Genomic DNA, 12,175 nt, shown 5'->3' with positions numbered 1-12,175 from the left:
AGAAACCTGCTTAACACAACGTACGATGTATTGTGAATGGCATGGCCAACCTGGAACAACCATAGGATTGTAAAAACATTTTCTGACTCCAAGGGTTGTGAGACTTGTGGTAAGAAGTGGTTCGTATACTGAATCTTTCCACTCAATTAGATTGATTAATCTATCAGCATCAGTAATTATGCATTGGGTTTTGCAACTTCTAACTGAATTATTTCCAAACTGGATATTGTCATCTCCTTCCCCTCTAATTTCTAGTATCTTTTGCACTTCGAACTTTCGTTCCTCTTCATTGTTGGAACAAAAAAGAGTATGAAAGATACCCTATTGCAACAACCTCTTTTTTTTTGACATTTTTGTTGTTTTGATTGGAAAAAAATATGCCTAGGTCCATCTATCTAGGAATGTTTTACCATTATTTGAAACCAGCAAGGAAAATATACACCAACTATAAATTTAATAACTAAACGTAGGTTTCTCAGGTTCTTTTCTGTTAAAAAATGGATTAAAACCCACAATCTACAGAAACGGTTGGCTGTAGTAAGCCATCTTGAATAAGAAACAGGACCTATTTCAAGGTTTATTAAATTTTCAGGTAAAACTCCAGATCTTATTGCTGTTACAATTCTGTATCCATAAGCTTGATCAGCCGAAAGATCTTTTTGTCTGGCAAAGCAATAGGTAGTTCCCCTAAAGTTTCTTGTTTACTTCCAGATCTGTTACTGTATCCATTAGTTCACCTAATTCACCGGGCCGTTTGTTGTTTGAAGGTGTTTTTCCGTCTAGTTCAACTATTAGATGTCTGAGGGGTGGTTCATTAGTATGAAGAGTGCATATTATCCAGTTTTACTTTTTATTAAGTTTCAATTCGACAAATTTTATGACACCTCCTTCCCATCCAGTATTAACATTTGTTGAATCACCGCCCAAAACTTGAATCGATTTGTCAACACCATGTTGAATCATCCATTCGATTAAATGATTGGCAACTATTTTGGCATGTTTTTTTTCTTCAGTTGATTTTTGTGGAGTAAAATGAAACAAAAATCTGCCGCCTGGTTCCATGCATGTAGTATAATGTTCCACTTTAACGGATCTGGGAAAAAACTGACTGGATCCTTTTACTTCTATCTTTACTTTTGTAACCTCTTTTCTACTATTAAACAAAGTTCAATTGATGTTCCCATTGTCTATACATTATAAAGTTTCATTTTTCAATCTCCATCATTACTTTATCTTGAGCTCTTACAATTTTTTTATGGTCTACAAAAAACTGTGTATCTTTCTCAGTAATCAATCCTGCATCAACCCGGGCAGCTGTAGTCAAAGCCGCGGCAGCTCTAGAAAAAACTCCGTATCTAAATATATATACATTTGTAGTTATATTTAAATGAAGAGAGTTTTTTTTTTAATTTAAAATAAAAAATATATATTTTACTTTAGACTATGTATTGGGACATTTCGTTCACTTTTAGTATTATATTTAGACTTTTTTTCCTTTCGAAATTGAAGTTCTATAGGTTCTGTGTTGAATTCTTCATCAGTGAGTTTATCTTCAGTCATTGAAAAATCATTGTTTAACGTTTTATTTGTTGTTATGTTGTCTGCCTTTTTTCTTTTAAAAGCTTCTTTATTAAAATGGTTATATAATGTTTAAACTTGTCTGTTGTGTTCAGGCATATCTTTGGAAGATATTTGAAGCAAACCTTTAGCACCTTTTTATCTCTTTCGGTTTTAATATAAAAAACATCTATAATAGGAATTTTATATTCCTTAGAGCAGTTGCATGTAATGTGGGCTTGTTGTTTACAAATAATTTTACAACCAAACTCTTTACAACCAGAAATTATACACTCACAATTTAAAATATCAAAAAGTTTATCATAGTTCAATGTTAACCCTTTTTGTTTTCTTAATAGAACTGCATATCGAACTATGTCTCTACATGTTGGAAGTTTAGAAAGTAAAAACTCCTTTCCAGTAGCAACTAATTCTGTTAATGCGGTTTTTTTCATGTTTCTTGTCTTTATCGTTAATTTTTTGTTATAGGTTGCCATAATATTTTCTACAATTTTTGTATTTTGGTTAGTTTAATATAATCAAATATTCTTTAAAATATATAATCTTATTTAATCACTTGTCACTTATTTACCAGTAGTTGTGAAAAGATATTAGAGAATAAAATTATATTACTTAAGTAATATAATTTTATTATCTAATATTTTTTCACAACTACTGATACTTATTTATCAGTAATTGTGAGAAAATATTAGATAATAAAATTATATTACTTAAGTAATATAACTTCAATTAACGACTTTAACAGCTGTTGTTCAAAGGAAATATTCTTTACAGACGACAAGTTTTTATTTAACAATGTTTTCCCAATGTGTACTTATTTCCTATGTACCTATTTTATCTTGTAGACAAACACAATTAGTTATTAAATACAATTATATCTTGTTAATAATTTTCACGGATTCAGATTCCTTGTGAAGTTATTCACAAAAATAAACTACCCTTATTTTTAAAACTTAAGAAAAACCGTAAAAGACATTACACACAACAGTAACTGTCTAAAAATATAAAAAATATTTCTCCTTAATTAGCCAAACTTTAGTCATTCTTTAGTTGTTTAAAACTAAGCGTTTCCCCGGACTAAAGTCTTTAATTTTATTGATTTGATTCTTAAAATTTTATTAAAAAAGGAAAAAATGACGCGTTCTACCGTCACATTTCATGTTTAAAATATTAAAAAAGTGGCTTATTTTTGTAAAATTAGCCTTCACAAAAACTCACTTTGATCATTTTTATGAATTTTTGAACCAAATATAAAATTTCCTTTAAATTCAACATAATAACTATTAGGTTTAATAAAAATTTTACAAAAATATTAATTTTTTCAATTATAATTTCTCATCGTTAATTAGTCGTATTTTAGTCATTTTTTCGTTCAAAAAAGTGCTGACCCACCCAGCAAATCATTTTTTTTTCTTTTTTTTCTTTGTGGATTCGGAATCCCCATAAAATTCTTCATCAAAAGTAACCTTACTGTTTTTCAAAATAAAATTAAAAAAATTGACACACCCTAATATATCAGCCTTTACATTATGTTTGTATCATTACTGGAAAAAAAAAGGTACATTATTGTATTTATAGATGGTTTAAAAGCATTTTTTTTTTTTTTATACATCTTCGCTTCCAACAAAGCTGCAAGCAGCCACTAATTAAAGTTGAAAGTTACTGAAAGAGAAAAGATGAAGATTGTAGAGCAAGATAACGATTGACGGACGACTTAAAAGATTGCAAATTATAGGAATCAGGAAAGCAAGATGAAGGAAGCGAATTCCAAAGAGCTGATGTTCAAGGAAAAAAACTAGACGAATAAGCGTTTTTAGAGCACTTTGGAACAGTCACAGAAAAAGGATGACACTTAATTGAATGACGAGTAACACGAGAATGAATTATAGTAGATGACACAAGAGACGCTAGCTCTTTAGAGCAGTGCCCATTATAGTATTTATAAAAAAGAGAAAGAGAAGCAACATTACGACGATGTGATAATGGTTGAAGGTTGGCTGCAAGAGCAGGTCCAACTATGTTTACAATGCGTTTTTGCACCTTGTCTAAAAGAGAAAGGGCATCATTACAAGATCCGCCCCAGATATGGCGACAGTATTCTATTCAAAGCCAGATTTGGGATTTATAGAGATAGAGAATAGAATCTGAAGTAAGAAAGTGTCGAGCTCAATAAAGAGATGCAACCTTAACCGATGCTAGTTTTGTAACTGATTTGATATATGGTTTCCAAGAAAGATTAGAAGTAAGAGTTAATCCTAGAAGATGAAGAGTAGGTGACTCATCGAGTACATCACCGTTCATAAATATAGGAAGTAAATTATTGCGATAACGATTAGAATCTAAATTATTGCGATAACGATTGGCTGAAAAAAATTGAGTTTTATCTGAATTAAAGTTCACCAGCCACTATGAGCACCATGCTGTAGCAGAAGTGAGATCATTTTCAAGCTCAAATGCCCTCTCCAAGCAATCAGAGGGTGATGGTTTCTTATCACGACAAAAATAAATGGTAGTATCATCAGCAAACAATGCCACCTTAGATGTCAGAATATCTGGAAGTTCATTAATGTAAATTAAAAAGAGTATAAGGCCAAGGATAGAACCTTGAGGAACCCCTGAAGTTACAGAATAAGAAGAAGAGTGTTGTCCATCGAGGACAACTTTTATGCTACGATTGGAAAGGAAGGATTCAATGATCTTAAAGATGTTGCCGGATACACCATAAGAAGAAAGCTTATGGAGAAGACCAGCATGCCAAACTTTATCAAAAGTTTTTGAATGTAAAGAGCGATAGCCTTAACCTCTCAACCTTTATCTAATGCACGATAAAACCTGTCAGTTATTACTGTTAGCAAATCAGCTGTAGAACGAGAAGTTCGAAATCCATATTGATGGTCAGAAAGTAAGTTATTAGATTCAATATGAGAAATTAAGTGTTTGTTAATTAAAGATTCAAAAACCTTGCTTATGATAGGAAGAAGACTTATGGGACGGTAGTTAGACGAATCAGATCGCTCTCCAGAATTTTTGAAGATAGGAATAACAGATGCCGCTTTCCAGCAGGCTGGAAAGCAAGACTCTGATATGCGCTTGTTGAATAGTTTTGAGAGTATAGACGACAGCTCCAGAGAACACTTCTGCAAGACAATAACAGGTATGTTGTCCGGGCCACAAGCTGTAGAAGAGTCTAGGCAGGAAATCACTTTAGATACAGATGCTGGAGTCATATGAATGTCAAGCAATTGATCAACCTGTTTGCTGGCAATATCAGGTAGAAACTTTTCATCAATATCATCTCTTGATTCCACTAGCAACTAGTGGAATCAAGAGATGATATTGATGAAAAGTTTTTAGCAAACAATTCGGCTTTGTCTTTAGGTGAGGTGGCAAAGTCTGAACCATACAAGAGAGGTGGAATTATAGATTTGCCCTTATTATTGATATTATTAAAGATTCTCCAGAAGTCACGAGAGCCTAATTTTTGGGATGAGATACGAGATTTCATGACCTGAGAATAGCGGGTTTTGGCGTTAGACAAAACCTTTTTACAATTGTTTCTAGCAGTAATAAACAAACGTCTGTTTTCTGGAGAATTGTTTTGCTGATAAATATGGAAGTAACGGTCACGATTGGCAATCGCAGCAGCACAGTGTGAGGAAAACCATGGAGGAGAGTGAGGCTTGACCTGGAATCGTCAGGAGGGAACAAAAGATTCAATGCCAGCCTGAATCCATGAAGTTATGTAAGAAGTACATTTGTGGACAGGAAGACGAAAGATTTCTACCCAAGGGCCATCACAAAGAAAATCCTATTTGAAAATCACTCATTTGTCGTGAAACCTAGTTTCACGACAAATGGGTGATTTGTTTCGAATGTAAATGCCGAGGCCAAGCATGTGACTATTGGAGTCTTTACGAATTAGAGGAAGATAACCATCAACACTAAGATCACAAGATGAGACAGCCGAACTCAAATTAGTCTCACAAAGAGCAAGTAGGTCTGGTGAACTCTGCAAGAGATAAGACTCAACAGAAGAAAAGTTACTTCGAAGACCACGAATATTAGTGAATGATAGGTTTAGAGAACTTGGTGATGATGATGGTTTTTTGTGTTTTATAGTTTTTGGTACTTTATTCATTTTTAAATTGGATTGAAGAACTTGACTCTAAGCATAGATAGTACTCAGAACACCGTTTAATAGCCCAAGCAATTGCCTCATTACTACTAATAAACCCTAAGCCGTAACAAAGGGCTCCAAATGTGGCCTCCGCAATGCACACCAAAAGTACAAACAGGGACACCATCTATGCGCAAAATGCCACTGTCAATACTTTGATATTTTTCAGCTGTTGATGGAATCAGCCTTTCTGAGAGCTACCACAGAGTTCCGTAAACCTGACTACCAGCCGGCCTCAGAACCATAAAACTGAGTTTTAGAGCTGTACCTTCATTAGGAGATAATAGAATGAGTTACCTATTCATAAAAGCAGAGACACAAGCAAAACCTATGCATTGAGTCAAGAAGATCCAGCATTCAACATCCTAAACTGGAAATAATGTATTAAAATACATCTGCGCCAGCCTAATAGATGAAGAAGGGGTGCGAGGCTGGTCAACAGATAGAATCTGTTTACCCCTTAAGTCTTTGCCTAGGAGACCTTCTACAAGACAGTAGCTGGGTGCATTTAACATCTGCCCAAGATGAGTATTTTTATCGAGACACCATCTCTAGCCTTTACTCAACCAAGAGCCCCAAGGCAGGGGGTGTTTTAAATCGGAGTTGGCATCTCCTAACCTTTGCCTAAAATGGCGTATTCTACATGGCAGCAGGACATGAAGCAGATTGTACTGGGTTACAAGTTACCAGTAGCAGGATAACCTGATCTGACTATAATTAAATCGCGGGTCAGTAGTCAGTTAATTATTCGCGGGTCAGTTATTCGCGGGTCAGTAGCAGGATAACCTAGTAGTCAAATTAATCGCGGGTCAGTAGCAGGATAACCTGATCTGACTATAATTTAATCGCGGGTCAAACAATAAATGAGCAAAAATGTTTTTCTACTTTTACTAGGTAAAAAACTTATTAAGAAACGTAAATTATTTCAAAAAAGAAAAGGGATTTCAATAAATTTGTATGATTACTTTGAAAGTAGGTAGTTTATCAATGCTTCCTAAACTAAAGTTCGAAATCTTTAATATAGTTTTTGTTTTTTACATACTGTACTGACATCTATATAATATATTATTAATAATTATTATTTTATTTGGTATAGCAAATAAAATAGTTATACTTGATAAAAAAGAGATGATGTAAAATAGTCTACTATCAAATATTCCATTACTAAATACATAATCAAACAGAGTTAAATTAAGAAAAGAATAATGAAAAAAAAATAGTGTATCAAAAATTAAGAGTTACAAAATTTAATTTTTTTTTTCCTAATGTTAATTTACCTTCCAAAAGTTCACAACAGTCAAGGATGCTACTTTAACTGTGATTACAACCCTCGCTTAACTCTACAACTCCGAAACAAGAACCTTGACGAACAAGGCCGCTGCGCGAAGAAATAAACTAAGCGCGGTTCTACCGGGGGCGTGGTTTTACAAATTTGAAATTTTTTTAAATTTCTTGACTATAAGTGGTATAAATGGTGGTGCCCCAAAAAACATTTAAAAATTTCAAAGGAGCTTTAGTAAAATTTTATTTTTCAAAAATAAATAGATCATTGAAATTTTTATAAATGTTTTTTATTGGAAATCTTTGCCTCGTCTACCCAAAAGACAAAAATAAGCAAGTTTTTGTGAAATGATTACTCTATATTTACCACTCATTTTAATATGAAATATTGAACATATTATAAAGATAATACCAAAATTCATTTAAGAGAAAATAAATGAGAATAGAATAATTTTTTAGAAATGGCGCATAAAAAACTAAAAACAAAAAAAAATTAAGCTAGTCAAACAAGGTTAATATAATAAAATTTCAAGAAATAAAATGCGTTAAACAAAAACCTTTTAATTTTATTACTATGAAGAACAAAATGTTAAGTTTTCAGGTCTTTTGCACAATTATTTTTAAAGTAATTGTTTAGCAAACTTTTTAACAAAGGTTTTAATCATATATATAGGTTGCTATGTCGTTATTACGTTGTTATATAGGTTGCTATGTCGTTGTTATTATATTGATTTAATAGACATAATGCCAAATTATTAAAACCAAATGTTAAATTATTAAACTAAAAATTTTTAATATGTGAACAAAAGAACAATAAGTCAAATTTATTACATTTTTTTTTTCAAAATTAACTTTTATATCTTGAGGTACCACTTTAAGAAATGACTTAGTCTATTATGCTGAATTCAGAAAAATAATATCTTGCCTTTTATAAAGTTATTTGAGAGAGGCAATAAAAAAATTGAAGTTGCCTTGAACTAAAGTAAGACATCCGAAGATAATGTTCTAGTGTCAAAATCTGCTGCAGTGTATGCTGATATACAATTGGTCACTGTTTTATGTAAATGTAATTTATCTAAATTAAAAACATACATATAAAAAAATATATGTGAATCGGTAGTATATTTATACTGTGGAACAGTTTGTGATATATTGCTTGTATATTATATAAAGACAGAGAATGTGGCTTTTGCATTTTACCTAAACTTACTTTATAGTATATAAAGTCACAACCGTACTATTGCAAGTGTAACAAAGGTAATCACACTGGGTCCTTTATATTCAAGGGGCCCCAAATACTAAAAACATGTTTTTCTAATAAGAAACTTGTTTATAAAAGACTTATTGAAATAACTCGTCATTTTAATGAAGTATTATTTCCTTATATTTTATAGCGATGTCTAAATAACAATCAAACAGCAAGGAAATTGCCCTGCAAGGAAAAAAAAAGGAAATTCAATTTAGGGTGGAATTTTTAAGATAATATATTTTCAAAGATCATATATATTAGAATATTTATATTTTTACTTGATATTTTAATTACTCATTTAGCAAAAGCTTTAAAATTGTGAGTTTTTTGCTTTTGAAATAAAAAAAAGCTCATAAAAGCTCAAACAAGGTTTTATGATTAAAAAATTTAAATAAGTCATCTATATTTAAAAAAAAAATATTGAAAAGTAAAAAAAATGCGCGTTTTTAGAAGACTTTTTTTTACCTTCTACCTGGTAGGAAAAATGCTTTTCTGAGTAGAATACTGGAGGTCTTAGTACTAAACATGAGAGGTCCAAAAAAATATTTCTCATTATGATATACTTTCTAATAAATTGTAAGAAAAAATTAAAAGGAATGGCGCATTTTAAAAAAGTACTTTTTTGGCCACTTTTTGAGCTTTTCGCTTCATAGTACAGTGTATAAATGCCAATAACTTTGAGATGTATCGTAAAGGTGGTATTGTTATAAAATGAACGAAGTTTAGCTTTTAAAGGCAGCAATGAAAAACTCTTTTAACCGAATATTGGTAATTTTTAGAAAAAAATCAAAAAGAATAACATTTTGATTTTGTTTCAGAACTAAAAAAGCATTTAAAATCAATTAGTGAAACGGAAAAAAGACTTACATCATATTTTTCTGTGAAAGTAATATTAAATCATAAAAATACTTTTCCTTGATGATAAATTCTACACCAGATTTTCGCAAAAAAGACCAGTTTTCCATCATGATTGGTATGTTAAAATAGCGTACCAAAAGCCAAGTTTTAAGAAAGTTTCCTAAGCTTTTTAAATATAATGTCATCAATCAGAGAAAAGTTAGCAAGGTTAGTCTTATGACAACGCAAGTAATATGAAAGAAAAATATAAGGGAGTGAAAAATCGAATTTTACAAGACATGGTATACGCTGTGTCGTTGAACAATATCAATTTAGTTATAATAGTGTTAAAAAAATACGAAAAGTCAGAGTTTTATCTCATGGGCTGTCCATTAATCATGTTAACAAGTTTTTAGCAATTTTCCCCTCCCCTCTTCCTTGCCAACAGCTTGTTGAGACTTCTCCCCAATAAAATTAAGTCTTCATTTGACTCCCCCCTCCTTTCTTCATCTTCCCCCTCCCAATTAAAATAAGATGGAAAAAAAAAAACAATTTTTTTTTTTTTGAAGCAGTTAAATTTATTTAAAAAAGTAACATTAAGGTGGTAGCCCTATAAAAAAGGTGATTGTGATAAATAAATAGAAATCTACCATATTTAAGTGTTTATAAAGTTTCTTGGAGAGAATTAGGTTAAATAAAAAAAAAAAAAATTAAATTTGGTTGATCCATAATGGGGGAAAAAGTGTCATAAAATCAGCGAAATTGATCATATTTCAAAATACTCTAAGTCAGTTTGTCTTTATCTGTTTTCAAATAAATTTTAGAACATTCTACAGTAAACCTAGATACTCAATTTAACCGTCAGATGTTTCCTAAATCAGAATATTTAAAAAGTTAATAACTTTTTTGGATGAATCTATCGATTTGCAATAGTTTTGTGATATGTTTTGAAACATTTAGGTCTATAAATCAATATTTAGAGTGATTCATAAAAATTCTGACGGTTAAATGGAGTGCATATATGTTGTGAACATATCCTGAAAATTTGAAAGCAAATAGTCTATCCAATAATAAGTTATCATTTTCTAAGTTTCCAAGAAACATTTAAAACGCGAAGCTGAGAAAAATACAAAAGAAAGTTTAGAAAGTAAAAATCTCAACAAATGTTTTTTTAAATCCTAATAATTTCCTGTTGCATAAGAGTCTATGGGTTCTTTTTCTTTTAAAAATTCACAGTAACCCTTCTGCTTTGCTCTGATGGAATTTCTTCGCTTTTTTACATTGTCAGTAGCTTTTTTGGTCATGCGTTTTTCACGTGATATATCCAGTTTCTTTGCAATTTGGTGCAAAACTATTCCTGTCAATCCGAAATATTCTAATATGCCAAGGATTCCGTTTCTGTCATTATTAAAATGTATGACAGCTGAATAGGTACCCATTTCTATGGTTTCTCTTCCAATAAGTATAGATTTTGGTACACGAGACCATATGATTGCATTCAAAGCCTCGTTTGCATTTTGTGTTTTGCCATGCATACACTTTTCCAATAGCTCATCTTCCATTAAAGCTTTAAAAGTTGGAAAGATGAGATTTTTTATCCACATAGGATTTGAATTTAGTGACCTATATGACTTATTTTCTTTTCACCAATACTTGCACCAACTTCCAGCATCTCGTGGGCAAAATTTATGACAATCAAAAGGATCTGGTAGGTCAGTGAAATGAAAAAGAATCAATAATATTGCCTTCTTCATGACACAAATTTCCAATATTATTAAGAATGGCCAGACCATAATAATTTTGCATAGAGCCAATGCACTTGTTGGTAAGTTTTCCCTTACCAAATAAAAGTGTTTTAGTGTTTTTATATGATTTTACAAGACTGTGCAAACGAGTCCCAAGGCGCTTCCGTACGTGACCAATACATTTGAGCTTGATTGGGGTTACATTATGATCTTTATATGGATTAGATTTTAGTACATCATTAAACGAAATGGTGTCTCCATCTCCCAAGTATTTTTTACATATAAGGCCATAATTTAGTAATGATCGAGAAAAAATGTCAACAGCACCAGCTGATTCCATTGCCCCTGAGGATTTTGTATGATTAATTATGCAGATGTGGTTAAGTTTCCAAATTTGGCAATCAGAGGTACCATGTTTGTTTTCCCACATTTTGCAACCAAAGCAATGCCTTGACTTTATTTCCACATCTAGACACTTATCACCTGAAATGGCTGTTACTACTCCATGTAGTGAAGAATGGCCGCGTTTCTACCACGTCCCATCAACAGAAATACGAGTGCCTGGTATATCACTAACATTGTCAATATGGACAACCTCTTCAGCAGCAGTTTTCATACTAAACTTAGCTACTTTTTGTAACAATCTTTAACAACTTTATTAAGTTGGATGAATGGACCTATAGTTAAACATTTTAAGTTCATTACCGAAGAAAAGGTATCCATAGCACTAAAACCACATCCAATTTCACGAAATGCAACAACAGCTCGTACATTTATGTCAAAGGCTCTGCGACCCTGAATCTTTTTATTTTCCTTTGGTTTTTTTTCAGGAGAAGTATACAAGGCTTTAATCCATTCATAATTAGAATATTTGACACTAATAAAGTGTGAATACCCTCGTCATTTTAAGTTTTTGTCATATAGTATGATGTTACTAACACAATTCGGACACATCAATTCACAAAATATATTTTGAAGCACTGCAAAATGTACCAAAATAAAAAAATTCATTATTCATATATAATTTCCTTTGACTTGAACAAGTAGCAAGAACAGATGAATCCCCAATTTTTTTTTATTTGCAATTGCACCATTCCACTTTCTCTTTTTTTTAACTATGGAATTTTGTTTATTTGGCATTCTATTATTATTTAAAATCTAAAAGATATTATATATATGTATAAAGACACAGATGCATATACTAATATATACTAATAATACATAAAAGATGCACCAAACATATATATGAAGCTATAAAAGTATGACTACTATATAATGAATTTTAATGTAACTTCCACACGTTGTTTG

This window comes from Hydra vulgaris, chromosome 09 (assembly GCF_038396675.1).
Source record: "Hydra vulgaris chromosome 09, alternate assembly HydraT2T_AEP".
Lineage (NCBI taxonomy): Eukaryota > Metazoa > Cnidaria > Hydrozoa > Anthoathecata > Hydridae > Hydra > Hydra vulgaris.
Note: the sequence above shows the minus strand (reverse complement) of the source record.